At 42.2% G+C, this 27,570-nt stretch overlaps 1 protein-coding gene across 3 annotated transcripts in view; it reads right to left on the bottom strand.

Moving 5' to 3' along the window:
* FAM110B (family with sequence similarity 110 member B) overlaps positions 1-27,570 on the bottom strand; it is a 206,512-nt gene that overhangs the window by 64,096 nt on the left and 114,846 nt on the right. For 2 of the 3 annotated variants that reach the window (XM_045286129.1, XM_045286130.1), the window contains exon 3: positions 11,602-11,687. The gene's annotated coding sequence lies outside the window, so the exon portion shown is untranslated. Of the gene's footprint in view, positions 1-11,601; positions 11,688-20,345; positions 20,469-27,570 lie in introns of those variants that run through there. The other variant, XM_004697568.2, reaches the window with a different exon arrangement.

Below are 27,570 nucleotides of genomic sequence, written 5' to 3'. Positions count from 1 at the left end.
TCTGTACAGAATGAGCTTTGTGCACTGGAGTAAAACAAGAGTGAAACATTTTAAAGATGGAGTAGTGCTATGTGAGGCTCTGTGAAGATGCAGGTCCAAACACTGACCAGGGGCCACACGCAGAAAAAGAGATGCAGAGTTTAAGTAATTTCAGGTTCTCTGTCACATTTAGCAGAATCGAATAACCTACTTTTCTCTTTGGCCTCCAGAGGAAGGCCATGGGGGAGAGGAGACCTCAGTGCTCAGTGATCACAAGGTCTTGGGAGCAGTGGTCCTCAGAAAGCGTGCTCTCTCATCCACACCTAACGATGGCAGCAAAATCCATGTAGGTAGGGGGATAAAGCACACACTAGCTCTTTTCTTGGCACAAGTACAATCTCTTTAGATGTGATCCCCCCCCCCCCACACACACACACTTTCATCACTTAATTGTTGATCTCTCATCCTTGTCTTACAAGATGTCTGTGTTCCTGGTAATTTTCCCATTCTACCTTTTCCACAGTCCATTTTCCTTCAAACAACCATCCCTTCCCTTGATGGCACTGTCACTAAAAGAAAGTCAACTGGGAGGAAGGAGTTTGATGGAAGAGCCTTGGGAAAATGTGGGATTCATCCTCAGCAAATCTTATCACGTACTTGACCTTGATTAAGAAGCTCAACCTCTTTGACCATGGTTTTCTGCACCTACAAAATAAAGATTCCCAAACCTTCTCTACCAGACTAGTAAAGACCATAGAAAAGGTACAAGAAGCTTATAGCTCAGTGCACATAGAGAAGACCTTCCACAGACGGTGGGCTTAATTACATAGAATTCGTCCTTTCCTCCAATTTTTGCGCGCGTTGGAATACAACTGTACTTCTAAAGGCTTCCAACTGTTGATTTTTTAGAAGTAGATCACTAGGTCTGTCTTCTGAGGTGCATCTGTGTAGGTTTGTGCCCTAACTTTTTGCTTTGAGAATGCTAACCATTTGTTCCTCTCTCAGGAATCACTTTAATAGCTGCTGCTAATTTACAAAATACAACTAAGCACACATATCAACCTAAAGGATTTGTCTTCAACTTAATTAAAAAATAGGAATAGGTATTGTATGGATGTCAAATAACCTATTGGGAAATTTATGACTTAAATTATGACCAATAGTGGTAGCCTCTTGAACTTTGTAATAAATGTGCACTCAGTTCTCAAAAATAAAAATATAGGTATTTCTTGAGCACAGGGGTATTTTCTTTTGGAGGGGCAATTATCTGTAAATCTATCCATGAGAAGTTTATGTAAAATTTGTGTTTAAGAACAACAAAACACCACAATAAGAAAAGAAACAAATAACCCTCTTAAAAAGGATGACACCTGAATGGCTGCCAAGCACATGAGAAAATGTTCTCTTTCACTAGCCATCAGGGAAAGGCCAATCAAAACAATGATGAGATACTGTCTTATACCCACAATCATAGCTCAATTAAAATACACCCCCCAAACAGAATAACAAATGCTGGTGAGGGTATGGAGATACTGGAACTCGTATACACTGCTAGTTGGCTTGTAAATACATACAACCAACAACCATTGTGGAAAGTTATATGGCAATTCCTAAAACAACTGACAACAGAAATATCATATGACCCAGAAATATCATTGCTAGGCATATATCCCAAAGAAACAAGAGATCGCAAGCACATTTAGGTTCTTCCGTGTTCATGGCAGCACAGTTCACAATAGCAAGAAGTTGGAAACAGCCCAAATTCCCATCAGTAGAAGTATGGACAAAAAACCTTTGGTATATACACACAATGGACTATTACGCAGCACTAAAAATAACAGTAGTAAACCACAAAACACCTCACGACATGTTAGGGGTCTGGGAATCATTATGCTGAGCGAAGTTAGTCAATCACAAAAGGTCAACTGTTGTATGAGTCCATTACCATAAGGATAAAAATCAAGATGGATGCAAATTCATGCTTTCAGGTCATGCAATCCACCAACCAAGTCTGCCAACATCTCAGTGAAGAGCATGGCTAGTGCCCCTGAGGCATGCACCACCCTCTCCCGACCTAGATCTTGAACTTCACTTTGATAGAGATCTCACTGCAACCGGAATCAAATTTTCAAGATCAGCGGGAAAGGAAGAGCACTAATTAGTTGCTGCCAGCAAAAATGTGCTGAGGTCGCTCCAAACCAACAGACATTCCTACCAGAGTGATAAGTGATACTGATGAGAAATCAAGCAAAGGGGGTGGGGGGAACATACACATCTCAAAGAAGGCAAGTGCACTTGTGTTAGTAGAAAAATGGAGAGGGCCAACCTTCTAATCAGAAAAAATGACTAGCAATATTTATTTTATTTTTTTTAAAATCATTTTATTGGGGGCTTGTACAACTCTTATCACAATCCATACATACATCCATACTTACACGGACCCCAAGAGGAGAGTATGCCTGGTACAAGGCTCCTAATCAAGCACACTGGACTGAGTTTCTAGACAGCCCCAGGAGTGCCAGACCATACTGAGATATCAGATCCTGGGTTTTTGAGGTGCACAACAGAGCCCATACCAGATGGATATGATGTGGAACCCCAAGAGGTGAACTGGACTCTACCTCAAACACCCCTGTAGCCTGAAGACTGCAGGCGAAAACTGCATGGTGTGTGAAGAAGCTGAAGACAGCTGTACCAAGTTCAGTACCAAGAGTACTGAACTGTCAGAAGGTATATTACCATTTACTTACTACTTCAATGCCCCAGTTGCTTTATTATGCTATTAATCTAGCAGACCTGGGTCTGACATTGTCATTGGTTATTATTGTAACTTTTGCCTGACCACCTACTCCAACTATTTGTGTAAATAGTATCTAGTCATATAAGGATTAAATCTGTAAAAGTTAATAATTGATGTACTGTGATTTGCAGCCAGCCTGAACCTCTTTCTTTTTCTCAATTATCAATGACACTATAAACAGAAGGACCCAATTTCCTTGGGAAGATGATTGATAAGGTTCTCTAACATAAAACAACAAAGATTTCTCTAAGGTGAACCAGAGGCATATGTAAAATATAGATACAGGGATGGATTGGGGGCTCACACATAATCCTAGTTCACACTTTGTCCTAGCTCCAATTGAAGAACTGATGCTTATGACATGGCCCCCAATACGTGCCCTCATGGAGGAAACATGGAAGATATGGGCACTACAAGAAAGTGTAGTGAAGAAACTAGATGGTGCCCGGCTGTGATAAAGAATGGTGTCTGAGGCCTGAAAGGCTTATTCACAAACAAGCATTCGTCTAAGTAAGACATCAACTAAGCCTAGATAGAAGAAGCACACCAGCCTGCGTGATCTAAAGATTAAAAATAATATAATCCAAATTTGAAGGAGGGAATGGTATCACAGATTAGATTTTAAAATTCTGTTTTGTAGAAGGCTATGATAATAGTGGAAGCCTAAAATATATTTTCAGGGTCTACACAGAATAAGTCTGGGATGATTTCCTCTCGATCATAATCTAGGGATGGGAATGGCCTGGTTATCAGGCAGAAAGTATTGTAGAGATGATTGTAGTAGATTAAAATGAAAATTCTGACTTGAATGGTTAAAACCGTATCATTTGACCTCTCTTTTGACTTACTTTGAGCTGATCAGATTCTTAATATTTTCTGGGGTTTTTTCTAAACTGGGTATTTTGTTATTGTTGGTAGTCTTCTTGATTTTCTGTTCTATATTTGTCTATGTCTTTCAGCGTATAAAACCCTGGACGGGTGCATCTAGAGGAACTACAACTAGATTAAGGGTTCCCGGGGAGTATGACCAGGGCAGTGGGGGTATGGCGGAGCTGGTACCAAAGAGCACAAGAAGAAAGATGTTTTGAAACTGATTGTGGTAGCAACTGTCCAAAACTTCTGGAAACGACTCAACTATTGAATTGGATGATGTCTGGTTATGTCTTAGTAAAACGATTTTCCCCCCAAAAAGAACAACTACAGTAACTCTCTAAAATCCCAGCTATTTGTTCTAGAGAATGTCCTTGAATCTTCATCCAAAAAAAAATTGTCACTTCTCTTTGAAAAAGTCACAGATGTCCAGTGGGCTGCTTACCTGGCAAGTATTGCCTGGCCCCTGAGGGGACTGCTGAGTCAGCAGGGAGCCTGCTTTGAGGGAACCTGCGTTCGGAGTCATTGCTGTGGCACAGAGCCGAGGAGGGAAGAGGCAGAAGTGAGGGCACTTCAAGAAGGCAGGTGACTCACAGACAAATGACAGATCACTCAGTATGGAGGTATCCGTTTTAGGAACCACCAGATAACAAGTGTGTTTGGGGAAAATTGGCTCAGAGTTTCAATCAGCACCACTTAACAGAAAAACGCACAAGGTTCTTTTCACTCCTCCCGTGGACACGTCCCGGAGAAGTTCACAGACTTGAAGAGGGACTGACTTTCAAGGAGAAGCTGACTTTATTGAGCACTCAGCTTGGTTAAGATGACAAGCAACCCAAACCAAGGAGAACCTTCTAGTACAGTTCCTCAAATGGAGAGCGCAAGAATACCGTGTTAGCACCATAGGCATTCCTTTAAAGATGACATAGATACCAAGTCCGGAGGTTTCATGTTCTAGGTTGAGAAATCTCTTAACGCTTGACCAAAAGAACACTATAGGGTCATTGTATTTCATGTCTTAATTTTCCTCCCGTCTTAGTTTCCTTAAACAAAGCAGAGCAAAAGTCACGACCATCTAGTTGGTGCTGATTAATAGCAACCCTCTAGGCAAGAGGGGGACAGCTTGGGGAAGCCCCGTCTTTCCCCCTCGGAGCAGCTAGTCATTTCGAACTGCTGACCCTTGCAGCTAGCCGCCCACTCCACCACCACCATGGCTCCTTTTCCTTAAGCAAAGGGCCACTTAAAATCCCAGAAGGCACACTACACAGAAAGCAATCTTAAACACTGGAAGAGGGAAACATTAATAGTAAAAATACCCAAACAAGTTACCACGGCGTCATTGTGAGTTCCCGGTGACCACAGTGTGCAGGAGGCGAACTGTTCTCCAGGGTTTCGATGATTGATTTTTTTAGTCAGGCTTTTTCTTCAGAAGTGCTGCTCCCTGGACTCAAACTGGCAACCTTTTGCTTAGCAGCCTACTGCATGTTAAGCACTTGTACCCCAACGAGATAATGCATATGTGTATGTACAGCCGGAGGACCTGGGGGGTACAAATGGTTCGGAAACTGATCACCACAGGTTGGCGTTGCAAGTTCACCCAGAGGCCCCTCGAGAGAAAAGCCTGTCAATTGACTCCCCAAACTCAGCCTTTGAAAACCTGCAGAGCACAGTCCTACCCTCAAACACGGGGTGGGGTGGTCATGAATTGGGATCTATGGCTTATCAATAAGTTAAGGGTTTCGAAAAGAACAAACCTTGAACAAATATTAAGTGCTTACGACGGCGAAAAGCATTTCACAAATCCTTAACCACTAATCAGTAATAGGTAGAAGATAAAAACTATTCCTTTCATGAATTTCTTTAGAGCACATCTAGTGTTCAAAGTTATTACCTCATTTAACTAATATTTAAATGTTACTACCCCATTTACTTAATCTTAAGCTTACATACAATTACCTGCCTTTAGAGGCTAATACTTATTCAATGTCTTTCTGATCCAAGAACTAGCTAAGCAATGGCATTGATAGCTCCAGGCACTTATGCTTGTGAAAAGAATGGACGGGGGAGCAGGGATGCCCACGTCAAGTGCCCGTGCTGTACCAAGCACATTCCATAGTTATAACATGAAACTCCTCATACATGCCTATGATGTGCATGGGGCAGGTGAGAAACTGAGGTTCAGAGCAGGAGAGTAGCCTGAGGAAATCTCTACAAAGTCAGAGACAGAGCCCAGGCCCATTCCATACCCCAGTTCTTTTGGGGTCACCCGGGATGCAAATTCAAAAGCTTTCTGTCCTACCTCAGTAAACGCAGAAAGACCAGAAAACTGTGTACAAGAAGAGGGGGGTGACCTAGAGGGCCGGCTCCAATCAGAGCCAAACTGACCCCCACCCCCACTCCTTAGAAGTATGTGCTACAGAGGACAACACTAAACTTATAGGGTGGGGAGAGTGCCCGTATAGAAGCAAACCAAGAAGGATAAAGAGAGAGTGAGGGACTAGACCCCATACTGGCACACCAAGCCCTGAGGATGATGCCCCTGCATGGAGCTGCTAAGACATACAGAGGACTTTAGGGCTGACAACAGCTCGAGATATGATGTCCCCTAGCTGGAGCATACAGGAACATTCCTGGGGACACATGGTGGGGAGTGAATCCAGTCTGCACCCCTCACAGTGGTGCGAACCAAGAAGAGAACATAACAGATCAGCAATGAGAACAAAGCCAAGTCACAAAAAGCCCCCAAAATAGACTTTAGACTAGGAGTGAGAGTTTCTGCAACACCCCACCCCACCAGCTCCGGACCAGTGGGAAGATAGTCACAGATCAGGAATTATGTATGCTTTTTCATGTTTGTTTGTTTTTTCGGTTTGTTTATTGCTAGTTTATTTTTCTCCTTCTCTCTTTTCCTTCAATCTTTTGTTTTCTTTTTGTTTTGTTTCTGTGACTGTTGGTTTGCCTACTTATGTAAGATAGGCATGGGAAGTGAGCCCAAGGAGAAAGCATCGGGACCTAGGGTCCGGAGGGACTTGGGGGGAGGAGGAGGGGAAGAAAAGAGTGGTGAGCAAGCAACGCCCCCATAGACAGGGGAACGACTAGGGAATTAAAACAACAACAAGGAGGAGATAGAGATCCCGGTGGTGTTGGAGCAACAGCAATCCAGCTGAGAGGCAGGAGGGTGAGTGTGATGGTGGGGCAGGAGGAAGTTAAAAGGAAACAGAGGAAAGATCTAGGAAGCAAAGCTACGATTAAAGGTATAAACATAGGTGTGCACTCATGTAAATATATCAATTCATAAAAATGGAGGTATTGATTTATCCACATATATTTATATGGCAACGCATTGAGGTAGTGGATGGACTTTGGGCCTCTGCTCAAGCCCTCCCTCAACGCAAGAACACTGTATTCTAAAAACCTGGCATTCTGGGATGGTCACCCTCTCTATGTGCTTGCTGAAGACAAAATGGATGCATAAGTAAATGTGGTGAATAAACCTGATGGTGCCCAGCTATCAAAAGATATAGTATCTGGGGTCTTAAAGGCATGAAATTAAAAAAATGCCCATCTAGCAGAGAAGCAACAAGACCACATGGAAGGAACACACCAGCCTGTGCAATCATGAAGTGTTGATGGAATCAGGTAAAAGGCAGCAGAAGAAACAAAAACAACAAAAAGCTTATTGTTGAGAACAAGGGGTGGCTGACACAGAGACCCCAAACCCACCAGTACACAATGGACATCCCTTTACAGAAGGGTCACAAGAAAGGGATGAGTCAACTAGGGCGCAGTAGAGCACCGATGAAGCACACGATATTCCTCTGGTTCTTTGAGGCTTCCTCACCCCTCACTATCATGACCCCAGTCCTGTTTTTCAGTTCTGGCTAGAACAGAGCATGTACACTGGTACAGATAAGAGCTTACAGGTTAGATAAACCCCTCAGGAACAGAAATGGGAACAGCAATACCAGGAGGGTAGGGAGAAGAAGGGGGGAGGTGAGGAGGAAGGGGGAACTGAATGCAGTGATCAACGAATAACCCCTTCCTACCTACCCCACCTCAGGGGGATGAACAACAGAAATGAGGGGGGCAGTGGAGGGAAGGCAAAAAGAAGAGCTGAAAACAAGGGCTCAAATAGAAAGTAAATGTTTATTAAATTATGGTGGCAACATATGTACAGATATGCTTGATACAATTGATGCGTGGAATGTTATGAGATGTAAGAGCCCCTAATAGAATGATTTATAAAAAAACACAGAAGGTAAAATGAGATAAGACAGAGGGCTACTCTCAAATTTTTCTTTGGTCCCTCTCTACAGAATTCCACTTGTGACAGGGCGATTTTTTTTTTTACTTAAAAGAGCTCTTTTTAAAAAAAAAAATCATTTTATGAGGGGCTCATACAACTCTTATCACAATCCATACATACATCAATTGTGTAAAGCACATTTGTAAACTCATTGCCCTCATCATTCTCAAAACATTTCCTCCCCACTTAAGCCCCTGGCATTAGGTCCTCATTTCCCCCCTCCCTCCCCGATCCCCCCTCCATCATGAGCCCTTGATAATTTATAAATTGTTATTTTGTCATCTCTTGCCCTGTCCGACGTCTCCCTTCACCCACTTTTCTGTTGTCCATCCCCTAGGGAGGAGGTCACATATAGTTCCTTGTAATCGGTTCCCTCTTTCCTACCCACTCTCCCTCTACCCTCCCTGTTTCTCCACTCACACCACTCACTGGTCCTGTAGGGGTCATCCACCCTGGATTCCCTGTATTTCCAGTTCCTATCTGTACCAGTGTACATCCTCTGGTCTAGCCAGACTTGCAAGGTCGAATTTGTGTCATGATAGTGGGAGCAGGGAGGAAACATTTAGGAACTAGAAGAAAGTTGTATTTTTCATCGTTGCTACATCGTCCCCTGACTGGCTCGTTTCCTCCCTGAGACCCCTCTGCAAGGGGATCTCCAGTGGCCTACTAATGGGCTTTGGGTCTCCACTCCACACTTCCCCCTTCATTCACTATGGTAAGATTTTTTGTTCTGATGATGCCTGATACTTGATCCCTTTGACACCTTGTGATTGCATAGGCTGGTGTGCTTCTTCTATGTGGGCTTTGTTGCTTCTGAGCTTGATGGCCGCTTGTTTACCTTCAAGCCTTTAAGACCCCAGACGCTATACTTTTTGATAGCTGGGCACCATCAGCTTTCTTCGCTACATTTGCTTATGCACCCATTTGTCTTCAGTGATCCGTTCGACACCTCGTGATCACATCAGCTGATATGTTTTCCATGGGCTTTGTTGCTTCTAAGCTAGATGACTGCTTGTTTACCTTCAAGCTTTTAAGACCCCAGACTATATCTTTTGATAGCCTGGCACTATCAGCTTTCTTCACCGCATTTGCTTATTCACCCACTTTGTCTGCAGTGGTTGTGTCAGGAAGGTGAGCATAATAGAATGCTAATTTAATAGAAGAAAGTATTCTTGCATTGAGGGAATACTTGAGTGGAGGCAACAGGGCGATTCTATGTATCAGTCAAAGCTTGATTTTAAGGAGTACTGGTGGCATAGTGGTTATAAGTTGGGCTGTTAACTGCGAGATCAGCAGTGCGAAATCATTGGCCACTCTGAAGGAGAAAGACAGGGCTTTCTACCCCCATAAAGAGTCACAATCTCGGAAACCCACAGAGGCAGGTCTACCATTTTAAGGTACAGTGCTATAGTGCTATATCCTATACAGTATATGAAATGCTAGCTTGTCTTTACTTGCAATCCCCTGGGCCTATAGAAGGTGACTATTATGTACTTGGATTGCTATAGTGTCTCTATGAGTCAGTATCAACTTGATGGTTCGAAGTCTGGTTTTGGTGGCATAGTGGATTAACAGTTCAGCTACTAACCACAGGTCAGCAGTTCAAAACCACCAGCCACTCCATGGAAGAAAGATGGAGTTCTCTACTCCTGTAAAGATTTATAGTCTCAGAAACCCACAGGGGCAGTTCTATTCTGCCTTATAGGGTTGCCATGCCTTGGAATCTACTAGGTGGCAATGTGTTTGGCTGTTTGGGGGTAAAGGAGCCCTAGTTTCAGTGAGTAAGCACTCAGTTGCTAACTGAACAGTCAGTGATTGAAACCCCCCAGCTGTTCCACAGGGAAAAAGTATGGCAGCGGCTTTCATAAAGAGTATAACCTTGAACTGTTGAGGCCAGTCTACTCTCTCCTCTAGCTTTGTAGCTATGTTATTCTGGCCATGGTGGCCACAGGTTGTTTGGGGAGGCATAAACACTCACGCAGCAATATCTTTCAGGGTACAATATACTACATAAGTCATCCTCAATGTAAGTAATAGTTACCTTGTGTTACCTATGGCTGCTAAGCTTACCTATGGAAAGCTTAGAATGAGAGTGCTGAGGATAAGGACATGTAATCTTCCAGGGGGCGCTCTTTACCACTCCACAATATTAGTGTTGTGGTTGTCAGCTGGTGTGGCTTGGTCTTGACACATGGTGAACCCATGTACTGCGAAGGAAACAGGGCCTAATCTGGTACCGTTCTCATGATTTGTTGTAGACAGTATGATCCATAGGGTTTCCATAGGTCAATTTTTTGAATTCTATCACCAGTCCTTTCTTTCTCGTTTATCTTCATCTGGACATTGTGTTGAAGCCTATTCAAGCATTACAATAATACAAAAGTCTTCAATGAGGGACAAGTAGTAACTGTCCATACAGTGCATTGACCAGGAATCAAACTTAACGTGGAAAGTAGACATTCTTCCATTGTTCCTGACTTGTGGAAGGATAGTGTTAACAACCAATGTCCCTCAATTTGTGGGAGGGCAGGGTTAATTCCCTAAGCACTCGTTCTGCAATGTGATGTCCCAGTCCCTTGAAGAGGGGTGGGGGCATATCAGTCCCAGGATCACTTCTTCAGTTTCTTCATGGAAAAACGGGTCTAGCTATAAGGCCAAATCCACTGCCATTAAGTCACTTTTTACTTACAGACACCCTATACAGGGTTTCCAGAACTGTAAAAAAAAAAAAAAAAAGTCTGTTTGGGAACAGATAGCCTCATCTTTCTCTCATGTATCGGCTGGTGGGTTTGAATTAGTTACCTGTTGTTAACGTCCAACACTTAACCTACAGTGCCACCAGGGCTCCCTTAGAAAGACACCTCTTTCCACTGGAAAGGGACTTTCCATCAGCTATTTATCTCCATCAGGGAGTGGGGGCCAGAGAGGATGTGCAGGCAGGCACATACATGCAGCACAGTAGACCTTTGCAACAAAGCACCCCCAAAGTTGGCCTTCCTATAATACTCATGTTTCTTCCATATCACAGCCTCTGGGTGTGTGTGTGCAATGTAGGTGCTACCCTCTGCAGGGTAATGAGACCACAGCCTCTCCTGATGCCCTTGCCACTGACCATGCCCATAGGAGAACATCATTTCAATCTTTAACCTTCACTCTTTAGAGTCCTTCTTGTTTAAGTGGAAGGACTTTCATTGTTTTAAAGTCTGTGATCCAGCTGCCACCAAGATGACAGCTCCCCCCGCGTGTCAGAGTAAAACTGTGCCCGATAGGATTTTCTACGGCTGATTCATTAGCACTAAATCACCAAGCTTTTCTTCCAGCAGAGCTCTGGAACCACCAACCTTTCAGTTAAAGGCTAAGCGTGTTCACTATTTACATTACCTAGGCAATCCAAGTACATAATAGTCACCTTCAGAGGCCCATGGGATTGCAAGTCAAGATAAGCTGGTGTTTCATACACTATCTGTCAGCAGGTATGGGGAAGGCACACCCTGAAAACCTTTGGAAAAGTCAGTGCCCACACCCGATAACAAACTGTTGGAAACCGTGGCCTGTTGGTCTTACTGTCATCACGATGCCAGGTTTTCTGGGAGAATCAATACCTTCTGCTCGCAAGGGCTCAGAGGAAACAAAGCGCCATACTTACTTGGAAGGGAAATGAGTTGTGCGGATGGCAGACAGATGTGACAGGGAAGCTTCCTTCCGTACAGTACTCTGTGTAGCAGGAAATACCTAAAGATAGAGAGAAATGACAAACAAACAAGTTATTCCTTTTTTATGCGGAAAAGTAGACAGGCTATTCAATATGGTTAGCATCAGACAACAGCCGTTCAAGGGGGCTTCCAAAGAGTTTGTGGGAAAATTCTATTTTCTTTTAATTCCATTCTCCACATATTATTGGAAGCCCCATTGTACTTTTAAAAACTGGCCAAAAAAAACTTAAAAAAATAAACAGCAAACATGTAAGCAAACCCAAATAAATGTGTCTTCATACGTCATTTAGAAGCAAGTGTTTTGTTCATCTCAACTACTGTTTGTGTTTATGGGACATATTTAGCCAAAGAGAGCAACTCTATGGAAAGCACATTAACATCGAGTTGTGATGTGCAAAGCCAGTGGTTCAAATTCACCAGCTGCTACACGGGAAGAAGATGAGGCTGCATCCTCCTGTAAGGACTGACAGTCTCGGAAACTCTGTGCAGCAATTCTATCCCATCCTACATGATTGCTGAGTAGAATCAATTCAGCACAGTGGGGTTGGTTGTGCTTTAGAACTGAGCTGGTATTTACCTGCCATTTGACAGAACAGGAAACAGAGGCCCCCGAGAGACTGGCCTGGCACAAACACAAACGTGGTTGGGAGCAGAGCTCTTGACTGAGCAGAGTTCTTGAGTACCACAGTCCTCTTCTCCTGCTTTATAACTCTCCCATGCTGCATTCATTCATTCCTGCAATAAGTACTTACTAATCACTCTCTAGGAACCAAGTACTTGTTGAAAGCTCTGGGGGTTAAGACACAAACTTTGGAACTCATGAAATTGATATTCCAAAGGAGAAATATAAAAATAACAAATACAGGGAATACTATCTCAGCACGTCCCCAGGGGATGGTAACATTCAGCAAATTCCTGAAGGCAGTGAGGGAACAAGTAGTCTTACCCACTCAAGTGGTCAAATATTCAAGGCAGAGAAATCAGCCCTTATAAATATCCTGAGGCAGAAGCCCTGCTAACTTGTGCAAAGAACTCAGGAGCCCATGTAGCGAGGGCACAAGCCGAACTCAGAAAATACTGAACAGAGGTGAGGGCTGACTGCGCCAATGGGTGAGGCAACTGCGAGAAAGCAAGTGGTGTGGGCAGATAAATGAGGAAGACTGGACCCTGGAGAATCACGGCTTTGAACAGGGGAATAGAAAAGACGGGAACTGCAGAAGCAATCAGCAACAGGAGCTAAAAAGAAAGAATACTTCTTCCCACCCCCACAAAAAAAACCCAAACAAATTCACTGCCATACTGTCCCTGTGAGTTTCTGAGACTATAACTGTTTACAGGAGAAAGCCCCATATGCCCCCTGAGGAGCAGCTGACTTTGTGGAGCACAGCCCAACACTATATGCCACCCAGGCCTCCTCAAAAGAAGGAAGTTGTCCCAAGTTCAGCAGGGTCAAAGAGAGGCAGGAAGTAGCAATAAACTCACAGGGCAAATGCTTTCAATCAAATGCAAACAACAAAGCACATATGGAAACCTGATGAGGGTAAAATCCTATAGTTAGGAATCGTCTCTGGCCACGTGTCTAAGGGGCAGAAAGGCAAAATCAGGCTTCACTGTAGAACAATATCTAATGCTAATATGTGAACTTAAAGTGAACCTTTCCTGCAAATTTAGCAACACTTAAAGTCCATCATATTTAGTTAAATATATGAGAAGCAAAATTCCTTAGTCAAAGAAAGGTTCGATGAAAATGTTAGAATCTAAGACCTTATTTTCCAAGCTCATCTTGTGCATAAGGGTGCTGTGGGTCAGAATTGATTTGAAGGCATCGAATAACAACAACATAAAATAAACAACTTTCAATAGACAACAGACACCTAAGAAACAAAGAATCAATCCTAGCATTGCACGTACTCAATTATATTAATAAAGGAGTTTAATGCTCATCTAGGATATAATTTTAAGCTACTGGATCTGTTTCTTATTTTCAAAACCCATGTTATGTGAATTTATTACAAATATAAACACTTCTATGCGATCATCTAGGATGTTTCATGAGACAATTTAGTTTGGATAAGAAAAGAATTACAACATTTTTAATGCACATTGCTAATATTTAGTATGTAAACCAGCCAGCTAACGTAGTGCCCTTATCAGTGGAAAATAGCAAGTTCTGGGTCACATAACATCTCTCTTCCTTGGCACCCCTCCTCCGGACTTTGTAAAGATTTGATCACCCTCTTTTGCACTACCAAGTGAAGAGCTAGTGTTTCAACTCTGTGTTGTTGTCAGTACTGCGAGCTGGGCCCCAACTCATAGTGACTCCACACCCAGTAGATGAAAATGCTGCCCAGTCCTGTGTCAGCTACATTATGGGTCGTGGATCAGACGATGGTAATGACAGATTACACTGTTTGATTTTTGGAAGTAGATCAACTGAGCCTTCTTCCTAGTGTGTCTCAGTCTGGAAGGTTCACTTAAACGTGTTCACCATCATAGCAACATGCAAGTCTACACTAGCAGGCAGGAGCTGGCTGTGTTTGAGGTGTAACAGCTGGAATTGAACACGTTTCCTGTATAAAAGGTGAAAATGGAACTAAGAAAGCCCCTTTTGGCTTCTTGTCTTTTATGGCTTGCCTCTCATCCTCAATTGGTTAGACAAGTACATTTCTCTTGAATGGAGAGTTTACATCTTTCACCTTTCTCTCCATGAGGCTTAGCATAACAGAGTCCAGTATGTAGTAAAAAAAAAATATCCAGCAGCTGTTGAATTGATTTTAACTCCATGTATACAGAGTAGAACAGTGCTTCCTAAGATTTTCAATGGCTGAATGTTCAGAAGTCAGTCATGAGACTTTTTCTGAGGTATCTCTGGGTGGACTTGAACTGTGAATCTTTCAGTTGACAGCAATGCACATTAACCAGTAAGACTGCTTTGAGCACAAAATCGGTGGCTATAATTATAGAATAAAACAACAAGAGAAGGAAATAAATAAATAAGGTAGGAGCCTAATATTCTTGCAAATACTCATATTTTCCCAATCCAAGAGTTGAAGGAAACAGACCATCAATTGTTTATATACAAGTTCATCAGGTGTAAACTGAAAAAAATTAAAATATGTTCAAGAGAACCAAAATACAACCTAGAACATATCCTGCTTGATTTAAGAGCTATTTCAAAGGCAGGCTTGATGCATTCGACACTAATGGCCAAAGATCAGATGAGCTGTGGGATGTTATCAAGAATATCATGCTTGAGGAAAGAAAAGAGGCACCAAAACATAGGACAGAAATAAGAGACAAAAGTGGATGCTAGAGGATACTCTGAAACTTGAGCGTAAAGACGCTGAAATGAAGAGATGATGAAGTAAACAGAGCTGAACAGGAAATTTCAAAGGGCAACTCCAAAAGAGAAAGTGTGATTGTGAAAAGTGTGAAGAGTTAGATTTAGAAAATCCAAAGGGAAGAATATGTTCAGCATTTGTCAAGTTGAAAGAAGTGAAGAAAAAAACCAAGCCTTGGGTTGCACCATTGAAGAATTCTATGGGCAAAATAAAATTATTCAGGAAACATCAAAAGAAGACAAAAGGAAGAAGAGTGAGGCTTTCTATATCTGTAATGAGTTACAGTCTTGGAAGCCCACAGGGGCAGTTCTGTCCTGTCCTGTAGGGCCACTGTGAGTTGGAAACAACTCAACAGCAGGGTATTTGGTTTTAGGTACCAAAAATCATTGGGTTTTGTTCAACTACTTTAAGATCTACACCTGAGGGCACGGAAAGAAGAAATCTCAGCTGCTTCAAAGGCACTGGCAAAATACACAGCTCCAAGAATTGAGAGAATACTGATGGGAATGTTCCAACACACTGATCCAATGCTGGAAGCACTCGTCTATGCCAAGAAGTTTGGAAGACAATTCTCTGGCCAACCCACGGGCAGAGATCCATATTTGTTCCCATTCCAAAGAGGTGACCCAAAATAATGTGAGAATTTTCTAACATTATCATTAACATCACATGCAAGTAGATTTTTTCTGAAGATAATTCAACAAACATTAAAGGGGTACATCAATGGAGCTTCCAGAAATTTAATCCTGAGTCAGAAGAGGGCATGTGATGAGGGCATATTACTGTCACTGGGATCCTGGGTGATAGCAAAATGATGTTTACTTGTGTTTTATTGACTATGCAAAGATATTTGACTGTGGGGCGTCATAACAAATTAAGGATAATGTTGCAAAGAATGGGAATTCTAGAACACTCAACTGCACACATATGGAACATAAACCAAAAGGTAGGCTTTACTGGCATTAAAATTGGGAAAGGTGTGTGTCAAGGTTGTTGCCTTTCATCGCATTTATTCGATCTTGTGTGGAGAAAAGATTTCAAATAACTGGATTATATGAAGAATAACACAGCATTAAGATGGAGGAATACTGGTCAACTGTATGTGATCTGCAGATAACACATCTCTGCCTCCTAAAACTGAAGACCAGAAGCATTTACTGAGGGAGATCAAAGACCATAACCTTCAATATGAATCCTACCTCAGCACAAAGACAACAAAATTGCTTACAACTACACTGATAAACAACATCACAATAAGTGGTAAAAAAGACTGAATTTGCCAGGGATTTAATTTCCCTTGGACCTACATTCAGCTTGGAAGCAGCAGTAAAGAAACCAAATAACATAAACTAAAAAATAAAGCTCACTGCCATTAATTTGATGCCAACTCATAGCAACCCCATAGGACAGAGTAGAACTGCCCCTGTGAATTTCTGAGACTGTCACTCTTTATGGGAGCAGAGAAGGCCATCTTTCTCCAGAGGAGCTGCTGACCTTGCAGTTAACAGCCTAACACATAAATACTATGCCACCTGGGCTCCTGCACTGGGCAAGAGTGCTGCAAAACAAAACAAAAACAAATCACACCTCTGTAAAGTGTTACGGAGCAAAGTTGTCACGAGAACTAATGTGTGCCTGAGCCAGGTATTTTCAATGCTATGCAAAAGCGAGACAATGAAGACAGATGGTTGGAAAAGATGGATGTCTTCAAATGATGACATGGGTGAAGAAGGATAGTGGAGTGAAACAGGGACTAGCAGACGAACAAATGGATCTGTCTTGGAAGAAGTACAACTTCAATGTTCTCAGGAAGCAAGGATGGAGAAACTTTGTCTTGCATACTTCGGACATGTTACCAGGAGGGACCAGCTCCTGGAGAAGGACAGCATGCTTAGTACAGCGGAGAATCCAGGAAGAAGATGAAGATCCTACATGAGATGATGTAACAGTGGCCTGGAACATGCCCACTATTGGGAAGACTGCACTGCCCGGCAATGCTGTATCCGCTGTCCCCAGAGTCGCCATGAGTAGGAACTGACTCAAAGGCACCCAACAGCCACCGCAACGTTCCCTGGCAGCATATCTCTCTCCCTGGTGATCTACTTCCCCAAAAGCATCCCTTGAAAACCCAGTCATTGCAATGATCAGATCGGAAACAAATCATGGGAGTGGGCCAGGGACCAGATAGCATTTCACTTCGTTATGCATGACCGGGCAACGGACTCAATGACAGCCAACATCAAAAATACATTTTATTCTGGTTCTTGCAAATACACCTAACTGTGACCAGAAATGTCATTTTCTTGTCAATAAAGAGCTGTGACAATTATAAGCATGGAGAGAGAGCAAAAGTTTTAAAAATAATTTTACTGGGGGTTCTTACAGCTCTTATCACAATCCATTCATCCATCCATGTGTCAAGCACATTTGTACATTTGTTGCCATCATCATTTTCAAAACATTTGCTTTCTACTTGAGCCCTTGGTATCAACTCATTGACTCTAATTTAAAAAGACAATCATTTTATTGAGGGCTTGTACAACTCTTATCACAATCCATACATACATCTATTGTGTCAAGCACATTTGCACATTTGTTACACCATCATTCTCAAAACATTTGCTTTCTACTTGAGCCCTTAATATCAGCTCCTCATTTTTCCTCTCCCTCCCCACACCCTTCCTTCACAAACCCTTGATGATTTGTAAATTATTGTTATTTTGTCATGTCTTACACTGTCTGACGTCTCCCTTCACCCACTTTTCAGTTGTCCGTTCCCCAGGGAGGAGGTTATATGAAGATCCTTGTAATCAGTTCCCCTTTTCTACCCCACCTTCCCTCCACCCTTCTGGTATCACCACTCTCACCACTGGTCCTGAGGGGTTCATCTGTCCTGGATTCCCTGTGTTTCCAGTTCTTATCTGTACCAGTGCACATCAAGAGCAAAATTTTAAGCGTTCATGAAATGTATTTTTCTGTCTTATCTCAGAAATATATAATGATACCCAAAATGCAGAGGGAAAAAGTTAGGATATGCTGCATCTAAAGATAAAAGCATATATTTATGACTTTGAAAAAACAGAAATATTTTATTGAGTGCTGTTATAGGAATGAGCATATTCTATACTTTAAAAGGCCCCTGAGGATACCCTTGTACCAGTGCATTACATAATATACATGTATATTCATATTAAACATTTAGAGCGTCCTCATATGCACATCAAGAGCATCTTGAGAATCAGCATCACTGCGCAATGGAAAGATCTGGGAAGTCATCTCAGTGATGCTGGTTCTCAGGATTCTCTGGATGTTGTGCATATGAGGAAGCTCTTCAAATGTTTAATATGAACGTACGTGTATATTGTGTAATGCTAGGCCATGTTCACAAAAGGAGGTTTTCTCCTATCTTTATCCAATGCTTTGACAATAAGGCAAGCATTCTCAAATACTGAAGCAATTTATAGAGTCTTCAGGAGATTAAGCACTGGACTGGTAGCTGCCAGGTCAGTGGTTCAAACCCACCAGTTGCTCTGAGGGTGGAAGATGAGGCTGTCTGCTCCCATAAAGATTCACAGCTTCAGAAACACTATACAGATCTCCATGAGTCAGAATGGTATTGTGGTTTGGGTTTAGGTTTTGGTTCAGAAGATTGAAAAAGAGAAAATTAAGACATCGCATCAATTTATCCTTCCTCAAATGCTCCACTCCTAGTGGGTGATGTGGGAACGGATCTCCGAGACGGCAGGAGGCAAGCACAGCAAGCACATGCAAGGACCCACATGAGACCAGGTTCTTGGCTATCTGAACACGAGCAAAGTCACTCTAACTGAACCGGCAACTCACTATCTTCTGCCATCCAGATGAAGTGTGCTTTTATCAGGGGCGTCAGAGTATGCCTAATAAGTGTGATAGAGACAGTTCTCACATGCATTTCATCACCGAGGATAGCTTAAAAGTAAAAACACCGTGAATTGTTTAAGGCTCAAGAGACAATGGACCATAATAAACGACAGACTTAATCATAGTTTGCTTCGTTCCCCTTGAAAGCGTTTCTTCAGGGACACATAAAACTGGATTAGTTATTATACTTCAGGGAGAACTAGGAAGGGAATTTTGGGGAGAGAAAGGAGGGAGAGTGAGTATCGAAGTTTTATCCCTCCAAAGAACATACTGGACCTCACTAGGCAATATGTAGTTCTAAATTTGCACAGTTATTTCAACAAAATATCCAACTTAAAATGTCTGGCTCTTCAAGAGCAGGAAGTTCATGCCTCCCAGGATCCAGCTCTCAGCACAGCGCTGCACTGATAGCAGACGCATGGTGGCAGCCAGCCAGCTGTAGGACCAGTGACTCAACACACAAGTTTCTGTGGACTCCACCATCTGCTTCCGAGGACATCAATCTTTAACTCTGAGGGCTAATTGGTAGCAGAGAGCTCTTCTGACATGGATTCTATGGAGAGGGTTCATTTGAAAAGTGCAAACTCGCATTTGTTTAGATTTTTTGGGGAACGAAAAGCCTCGATCATTTTAATTTCTTTCCTTCTGAATGTACCATGTTTACTACAGAATGTAAGGCGATTTGTTGTTTGACTGGAAAAGAATGCAGGCAACCATTGGTAGGAATAAGAAAAATGTGTTCAAACACGAGTCAAGTAACTGCTAAGGACCCCACCTTCCTGTGATTTCCTTTCAACTCCAAATGCAAGTTCCTTGATAAACAAAGCCATGAGTCGTAAATGTTCTTGTAGGCACACCTTGTACATACACCTACAAATATTTCGAGCAGAATGCACTATGCTTAGTTTCTCTCTAATAAAAAGCCTTAATGAAAACAGCACAAGGGGAAACAAAGAAAACCATCCAAAATGAAGGCAGGGCATATCGTTGAGGCAACAATAGCACATTACTTCTCTTGCTCCGACCCAGCAAACAACAGGGCACTGTAGCCTTGTCCCAATTAAAGGGGGCTTCACGCAACCCCCCAGATTGCTCGTTATTCACAAGAGCCCGGGCTAGAGGCAAACGAAGTCCACAATGTACTGACACGCACCTGCAAAGATAACCCAAATGGATGCAACACAGGGGCTTTCCAAAACAGAAGCGAGCCAATGAGAATGGCTGGAGAGCACATGCGCTCTGGAATCCAGGTGAAAACAAGGCTGCATCCTGAGCCGGGCAGCTGTGTTTCTTCCCTGGGCAAAATATTCCAGCACAAAATGCAGCGTGCCTCTGACATTTTAACAAAAGCAGAGCAGATTACACAGATGACAGGATGCACACTCCTCCTTTCATACATGGCCGTGTTGTTCGGGACAGAAAACGAAAGTCATTACCAGGAACGGCAACTCCTCCCGTGGCCTCCTCTGGCAGCTTTAACGACCGACGCTCTCCAACAAAGACAAACGGCTTCTCCCGACGCCTGCTTCTTTCAGAGCGCTGCCAACAGAGCACTTCCAGCACGGCGAGAACCCAGTACAGTACATCTGTAGCTGTGTCTCGAATGCAGCATAAAGATGCCTGTGGAAACCTATCAAACGGGGGAGCAACAGCATCTGCAGCCAATGGGGCGCAGGCACAGGCGGAATCCAGCACATGCTCTCTGCGGCCGTCAGCGGAGTAGCAGGCTGCTAATCTAATTATAGCCCCTCGGCTAGCTCAGGTGCTGGAGCAGGGCTCCGGAGCAAACAGCTTGCTAATACATTCTAGTAAACCCCACTGACCAGGCCAGCTTGCCTTCTGATCATTTTGAAGATTAATGTGTCACCTTATAAACAATAAGTGATTTCTAAAGTCTATCTTTGTTTCCCCGATCTAAAAACACAGAGCAGTTGAATCAATGCACATGACTAGGAGCTTATTTCTGAAGAACAGAGCTAGCCCTGAGGAATTATGTAAAATCCAGATAACGAAAATACTGGTAGTAATGCTCTGAAACCTGACCCTCATTTTATCTGCCTTGATTAGCAATTTGCCATTATCTTGTCATAAAGTGCTAATTAATCTCTCTACAACATAGTTGGAAATCCCATACAAATTTTCAACCACACTGGAAAAGTACTAATCAAGGTGTCAAAATCTTAACAGTTACCAATAGCAACAAGGGACCTCAGAAATCACTGTAAAAGCAGAACGTAAAGCCATTTGCCCTTTGTACTCTATGCGGGCAAATATGCTTCCAGAAGGCAGATCTGATGGGTCGGTCTTGGAAGAACTACTGTACTATCGGAACACGCCTGAGAGGCAAGGTTGGTGAGACTGTCTTACGTACTGTGGACATGTTTGAGGAGAGTCTGGTCCCTGGAGAAGGACATCATGTTTGGTAGAGGGGCACTAGAGAAGAGGAAGGCCCCCAAGGAGATGAACTGACACCGTGGCTGCAACAATGTGCTGAGGCGGAAGAATAACTGTAAGGATGGCGCAGGACTGGGTAGTGCTTGGTTCTGTTACAGTGCATGAAGTCACTACGAGGGCACCTAACAACACAGGTAATGGAAGGCTGTGAAGCCAGTTGAAAACACTGGATTTTCCAGCCAGAACGCTTGGGCTTGAATCATGGACCTGTATCTGTTAGCACTGTGATCTTGGGAGAGGGGCTGAACGTCTCTGTGTCAGTGAGCAACTTAGCACAGTACCTGATACAGAAATGCGTTCTGATGAACTTGAAGCTATTATCAAGAGTAAACCACTTCCAATATCAGAGTCTATCTTCGAGTAGCATAACAACACTAGCAAGAAATACCTCAACACTTCTTGACTGTCCAGTTTTGTCAGGAACACCACCTCGAGATAATTACTGGTGACAAGCTGGTGAGGAACCTGCTCTACCATGATACATCATTATTGGTACTCACGGTTGTAAGGAAAATCATTTCACTGACTTTTATCTGGATATGTACAGTCTCAAATTTCACTGGATTCTATAAGAAGTGATTTTTGGAAAAATTTTCAGGAACATTTATTTTATCATTTTATTTCATTAATCACCTACAAGACAGACTAAATGATCCTTATTATGGTAACTAAACAAAAACTTTCCATTGCAACAATCTTCACATGTGCAACAGTACAATGACAATTCTAACGCTCATGATGTTGCTCAGTCATCACCATGACTCTCAAACTTCTCCCATCATTCTTCACAGATACTAATACCTTTCTAAAGTGTTTTCCATAGAATGGGAACTGGGGAAAGCTGATGAGCAGAAGTTTGATGTAATTCTAAATGACAAAGATTTTTTGTTGTTGTCAGGGGGAGAAATCAGCGGTTAAATGCAACCTTTGGCCCTACAACCTATCTATTTGTTTTCCCTTAAAATCATGATTTTGTTTTCGACATAGAATTTCAGTTCTGGGTTGAGACTAATCAAATTTGTTCATCAAGTACATTTTGCGGGTGGGAGCGTAACTCCCAGAAATTTGTCCCACCAATCAAGTTCCAAATCAATGATAAAATGAAAAGTTTTCATTTATGCAGCTTTGTTTGTTCTGTTGAAGACCAGTAAAAAAACTACAAGCTCAACAGGCATTCTGATTTGTTCTCAGGAACCAGTCTTGGGGATAAATTAGTAGCCCTGGAAAATAAATATTGATTAAGGGGCATTTCGTCCTTCAATCTCTCTGGACCACAATCTGGGAAATAACTGAAGAAGGTAATGGCAGTACTCATAAACTTCAGGGAAAAGCATGAAATTTCTTGGTAAATAAATTCAAAAGTTAAAAAAATTTGTAGAAATATAGACACATAAGCAAATTCTAGAAAAAATATGATAGAGATAAGCATGCTAAGGAAAATTATTACCACATCAGCTTCTGGGAAGCACTCATCTGTGTGAATAATCAAAGCTCAATCATCATTATCAGGAGGTAAAAATCCAAGATGAATTGGCTTCAGCAGTTTTGGCCTCAGGCACAGCTCACTGCAGGCTGCCAGTGTGCAGACCAGTCAGACTTCTAGGCATTTATCTGTGAAACAGCTAACAGCTCTGCCTTCTCTTCACTTAACAGGCTGCTAACTTAAATCTGCCATTAAAAAGCTGTTTGATACATTTGTTTCATGCCCGTTTTGTAAGATATTAAGCAGACATTTTCTATAAATAGGGAGCATCTTTGATTAGGTTTTATCTAACGTGTTCAAAACCATTATTTATTTTCAAACATAATAATAGTTCATTAGCCATTTTCTTATCTTTACTCTGCTAGATAGAACTCTTTCCTTTAAACCCTGGAATTAGTATGTTTGTCCTTGAACTTGAGTGAATTCATTCCACTCTTGAGACTCAACAAAATACAACATACATACATAAATCGATTGGTTCCCATGTCCGCATAAGTGGCACTGATTACAGTTTTGGAGTTGTGCAACCATTCTCACCTTTCCAAAGCCATTAACATAAACTCACTACCCACTAAGGTCCTTATATATATTTTTTACTCACAGTTTTATTGGCATATAATTCGTATATCATACAAATCAATAGTTCAATCACATCAGGAAGAGTTGTACAACATCACAACTGTGACAGATTTATTGTGCCCACTAGGCATCCATAAGAACATGCGGGTGGAGTTTAATCAGGTCACAACTTGATTAGAGGGTGACCAAGATAAATACTTTCTGCGGCTGGCATCCCCTCTCTCTCTTCCTCCCTGGGGATTGGACCAGTGTGCAAGATCTCTGCCTCAACCATGTGCTGCACTACTTGTGGGCCGAGCCAACCCATGGATTGTGTAGCTAGAGCTGGAGGCTCCTTCAAGATCTGTTTTGCTGTGCTGCTGGTGCATATACAGCTTGAGTTTCAGACTGGTAGATCTTGTAGCTATGAGTAAATCGCTTGAGCTGGAGATCCCATGGGGCCTGCTTCACTAAGTTCTGGCACTACTGACTGCTGCTGCCCAACCCTGCTGTCTGCCTGAGGGCAGACTCTGCTTTCTGCTTCCTTGACCTCGGACTGGCAGCCCCTGTGAGTTGAAGGACCTTCAGTATATTAACTCTTCTATGAAAGTATAAGTTGAACCGAGCCCTCTGCAATGCTGTGTGGACTAATTAGCCATTATGTTCCTTCTTTATCTGTCTGTCTATCTATCTATCTATCTATCTATCTATCTATCTATCTATCTATCATCTAATCATAAGTGTCCTGGTTTTGTTTCTCAAGAGAACCCTGTCTAACACAATGACACTCAATTTTAAACCATTATCTTCATTCTTGTACTCATCATTGTTAGCTCCCCATTTACCCCCAAACTTCCCATGCCATGCCCCCAAGGAATCATTAATCCAGTTACTGTCTCTATAGATTTGCCTATCCTGGATTCCATATAGAGAACATTAAAAAAAGTTTTTTTTAAACTAACAACAGTAACAAAATAAAATACCTCAATTGAAAACAAAGCAGAAAATATTAAAAACCAGAAAAAATGTAAATGGATTATAGGGGAGATGAAATGACAGGGGGCTAAATTTTAACCTAACAGCATCAGCAACAATCTGCTTTCCAATGCTCTCTGAATGATATAGCAAGGTTCTTGACATCCCAGGTCTGTGGTCAGAAGGGATTCACCAGGGGCTTAATCCATATGAGGATGGTTTAATATATTTTTTCATAGATATAAAAGAAAGCTTTGTAAAATGGGTCAAAAGGGATATCAAATGGCAAGATATTGCATTTCAACCTAACTATGTCTGCCATAATAGACTTTACAATGTTCTCTGTCAGATAACAGGGCTACTCATAGCCTCAAATATGATCAGAGGAGATTTACCAGAGGCTTAATCCATGTGTGGACCCTACAAATGGATTTTGGGATTCCATTGCCATCCATAGCCTCCAGGAAACCAGGTGTTCACAATTTAAGCTCAGATACCATTACCTCCTTTAGATTTGGATGATATTATTTACAATTCTTGGAGGACACAGGCTGTTGTTTTTCTTCCATAAGGATTTAGTTGACACCTCACTTAGATGGCTGCTTGTTGGAAAACAAGATTTTAAAACCCCAGTGCTAGTCTTCCTGATATCCAGACACCATCTAATTTCTTCAGTACACTCTGCTTTAGCACACACATCCTCAGTGACCTCTTCAGGAGGGAGAGTATCAAGGAGGGCCATGTCATAAAAACTAGTTATTTTTAGATTGGGGCTAGAATTGAGTGCAAGTCCTGAATCCATTCATGCCTCTATGATTTTTATATGTATCTAGTTCACCTTAGAGACATCATTGTCATTTTATGTTAGAGAACATTACCAATCATCCCCCTGGACATCACTTCCACAGCTGTCAAGTAAATGCTGACTCATAGTGCCCCTATAAGGCAAGATAAAACTGCCACTGTGAGTTTCAGAGTCTGCCAATCTTCACAGGAGTGGAAAGTCTCATGCTTCCTGTGTAGAGCTGGCTGGCTGGTGTAGAGCTGGTGGTTTTGAACCGCTGGCCTTTCCATTAGCAGCTCAATGCATACGCACTGTGCACTGACAAGGAAATGTAAAGCACTGTTGAGAAGAGAAAACTATGAGTATAGGTCAGTTATGAACTACAACACATGAATTGTTGACTTGTACATATTAAACCCTTAAGTGACTGGACACTATTTATGCAAATATCAGGGGTAGGTGATAAAGCAAATCTTCCAATAATATTCATTCACAATAGCAGTATGATGCCTATCAGATTAATATATGTCATAATGAAGCAAGGGGGGCATGAAAATAGTATATGGATGGGTGCATAAGCAAATGTGGTGAAGAAAACTGATGGTGCTCAGCTATCAAAAGATAGTGTCTGGGTCTCAAAGGCTTGAAGGTAAACAAGCGGCCATCTAACTCAGAAGCAACAAAGTGGGCGGGGGGGAGAGGAAGCGTTTAAGAACTATAGGAATTTCCAGTGCGACTCACTTATCCCTCTGATGGGAATTTCTGTTGGATTGGGGTGGCCGTAGCATAATTTGTATGGCAGCAATTGAATAATCTTTTCCTTCTCCTCACATCTTGAAAAAGTGATCCCAGCTGAAGTGAGGTCTCCTCTTCAGAAGTGATGTTTAAGATGTACATATAGAGTAACTGAAGGAAATGGAAGAAAGGATGAAGTCAAGGATAATTTTAAGCAAAATTTTACTTGTGTGCGATATTAATTGTATCAATGTTGCAGCAGTACATTGTCAGAGAGCTGCCAGAATTTCAGGATTCAGAAGAGAATGTGGAACAAGAGAAATGATTGCTGATTCCAGAAGGATCTTGGCTGTAAACAGAGAATACAAGAAAGCCACTTTCTTGTATTTCAGTGCAAGAGCACTTGACTGTGTGGGCCATAATAACCTGTGGATAACCTTGAGAATAATGGGGATTACAGAACACTCCATTGTGCTCTTTCAGAACTTGTGCATGGATCTGAGGCAATTGTGCGAACAGAACAAAGGCATACTGTGTGGTTTAAAATCAGGAAAGATGTGCTTCATGGTTGTATCTTTTCACCATACTTGTTCAATCTATATGCTGAGCAAATCGTCAGAAAAGCTGGATGTGTGAAGAGTACAGTATCAGGATTGGAAGAAAACTTATGAACAATCTGCAGCATTCAGATGACACAACCTTGCTTGCTGAAAGTGAGGAAGACTTGAAACACCTGCTGAGGAAAATAACGGATAGTAGTCTTCAGCTTGGATTACAACTCATTGTAAGAAAGACCAAAATCCTCACAACTGGACCAACAGGTAACATTATGGTAAATGGAGGAAAGGTTGATGTTGTCCAGGATCTTGTACTACTTTGATCCACAATCAATGCTCATGGAAGCACTGATCGAGAGATTAAAATACATATTTCCTTAGGTAAATCTGCAAAGACCTCTTTGCAGTATTGAAGAGCAAGGATATTACTATTTTGAGGACTATGGTGCACCTGACCCAAGCCACGGTATTTCTCATGCATGTGAAAGTTGGACATTGAATAAGGAAAACCATAGATAATCCATGCATTTGAATCATGGTGCTGGAGAACAATATTGAAAGTACCACGGACTGCTAAAAGAGCTAACCGATTTGGAGTGAAAGAAGGAAAGGCAGATTGCTCCTTAGAGGCCAGGATGGCAAGGTTTCATCTTACATGCTTTGGACATATTGTCCTGGAGAAAGACATCATGCTTGGTAAAGTGGAGAGGCAGCGAAAAAGAGGAAGACCCTCAATAAAAGGGATTGACACAGTGGCTACATCAACGGGCTCAGGCATAGGAACTACTGTGAGGATGGAGCAGGACACCACAGGGCTTCGTTCTGTTGCACACAGGGTCGATATGGTTCAGAGCTGACTTGATGGCACCTAACGGCACCAACATAGAGGGGTAAGATATGTTTCATGGATGCTCGGCAGGCTCTCTACTTCATTGCTTAGGGGGCTGGATTGGAAGAATGCATGCCCCGGGGACAGGGACCTGCCTTCATCTTGCTGCTTCTACCATGGCAGTGAATTCATACAATGTTGTCCTTTGGGGACTGACTAACTTTATTCAGCATAATGGTTTTCAGGCCCCTCTATGTCATGAGGTGTTTCATGGTTTCTTTTTTTT

Source organism: Echinops telfairi, unplaced genomic scaffold (genome assembly GCF_000313985.2).
Source record: "Echinops telfairi isolate 266 unplaced genomic scaffold, ASM31398v2 ScPeMD7_1;HRSCAF=3_0, whole genome shotgun sequence".
In the NCBI taxonomy this organism is placed as follows: domain Eukaryota; kingdom Metazoa; phylum Chordata; class Mammalia; order Afrosoricida; family Tenrecidae; genus Echinops; species Echinops telfairi.
The sequence above is the reverse complement of the archived record's forward strand: the minus strand, read 5'-3'. Positions and strand labels throughout refer to the sequence as shown.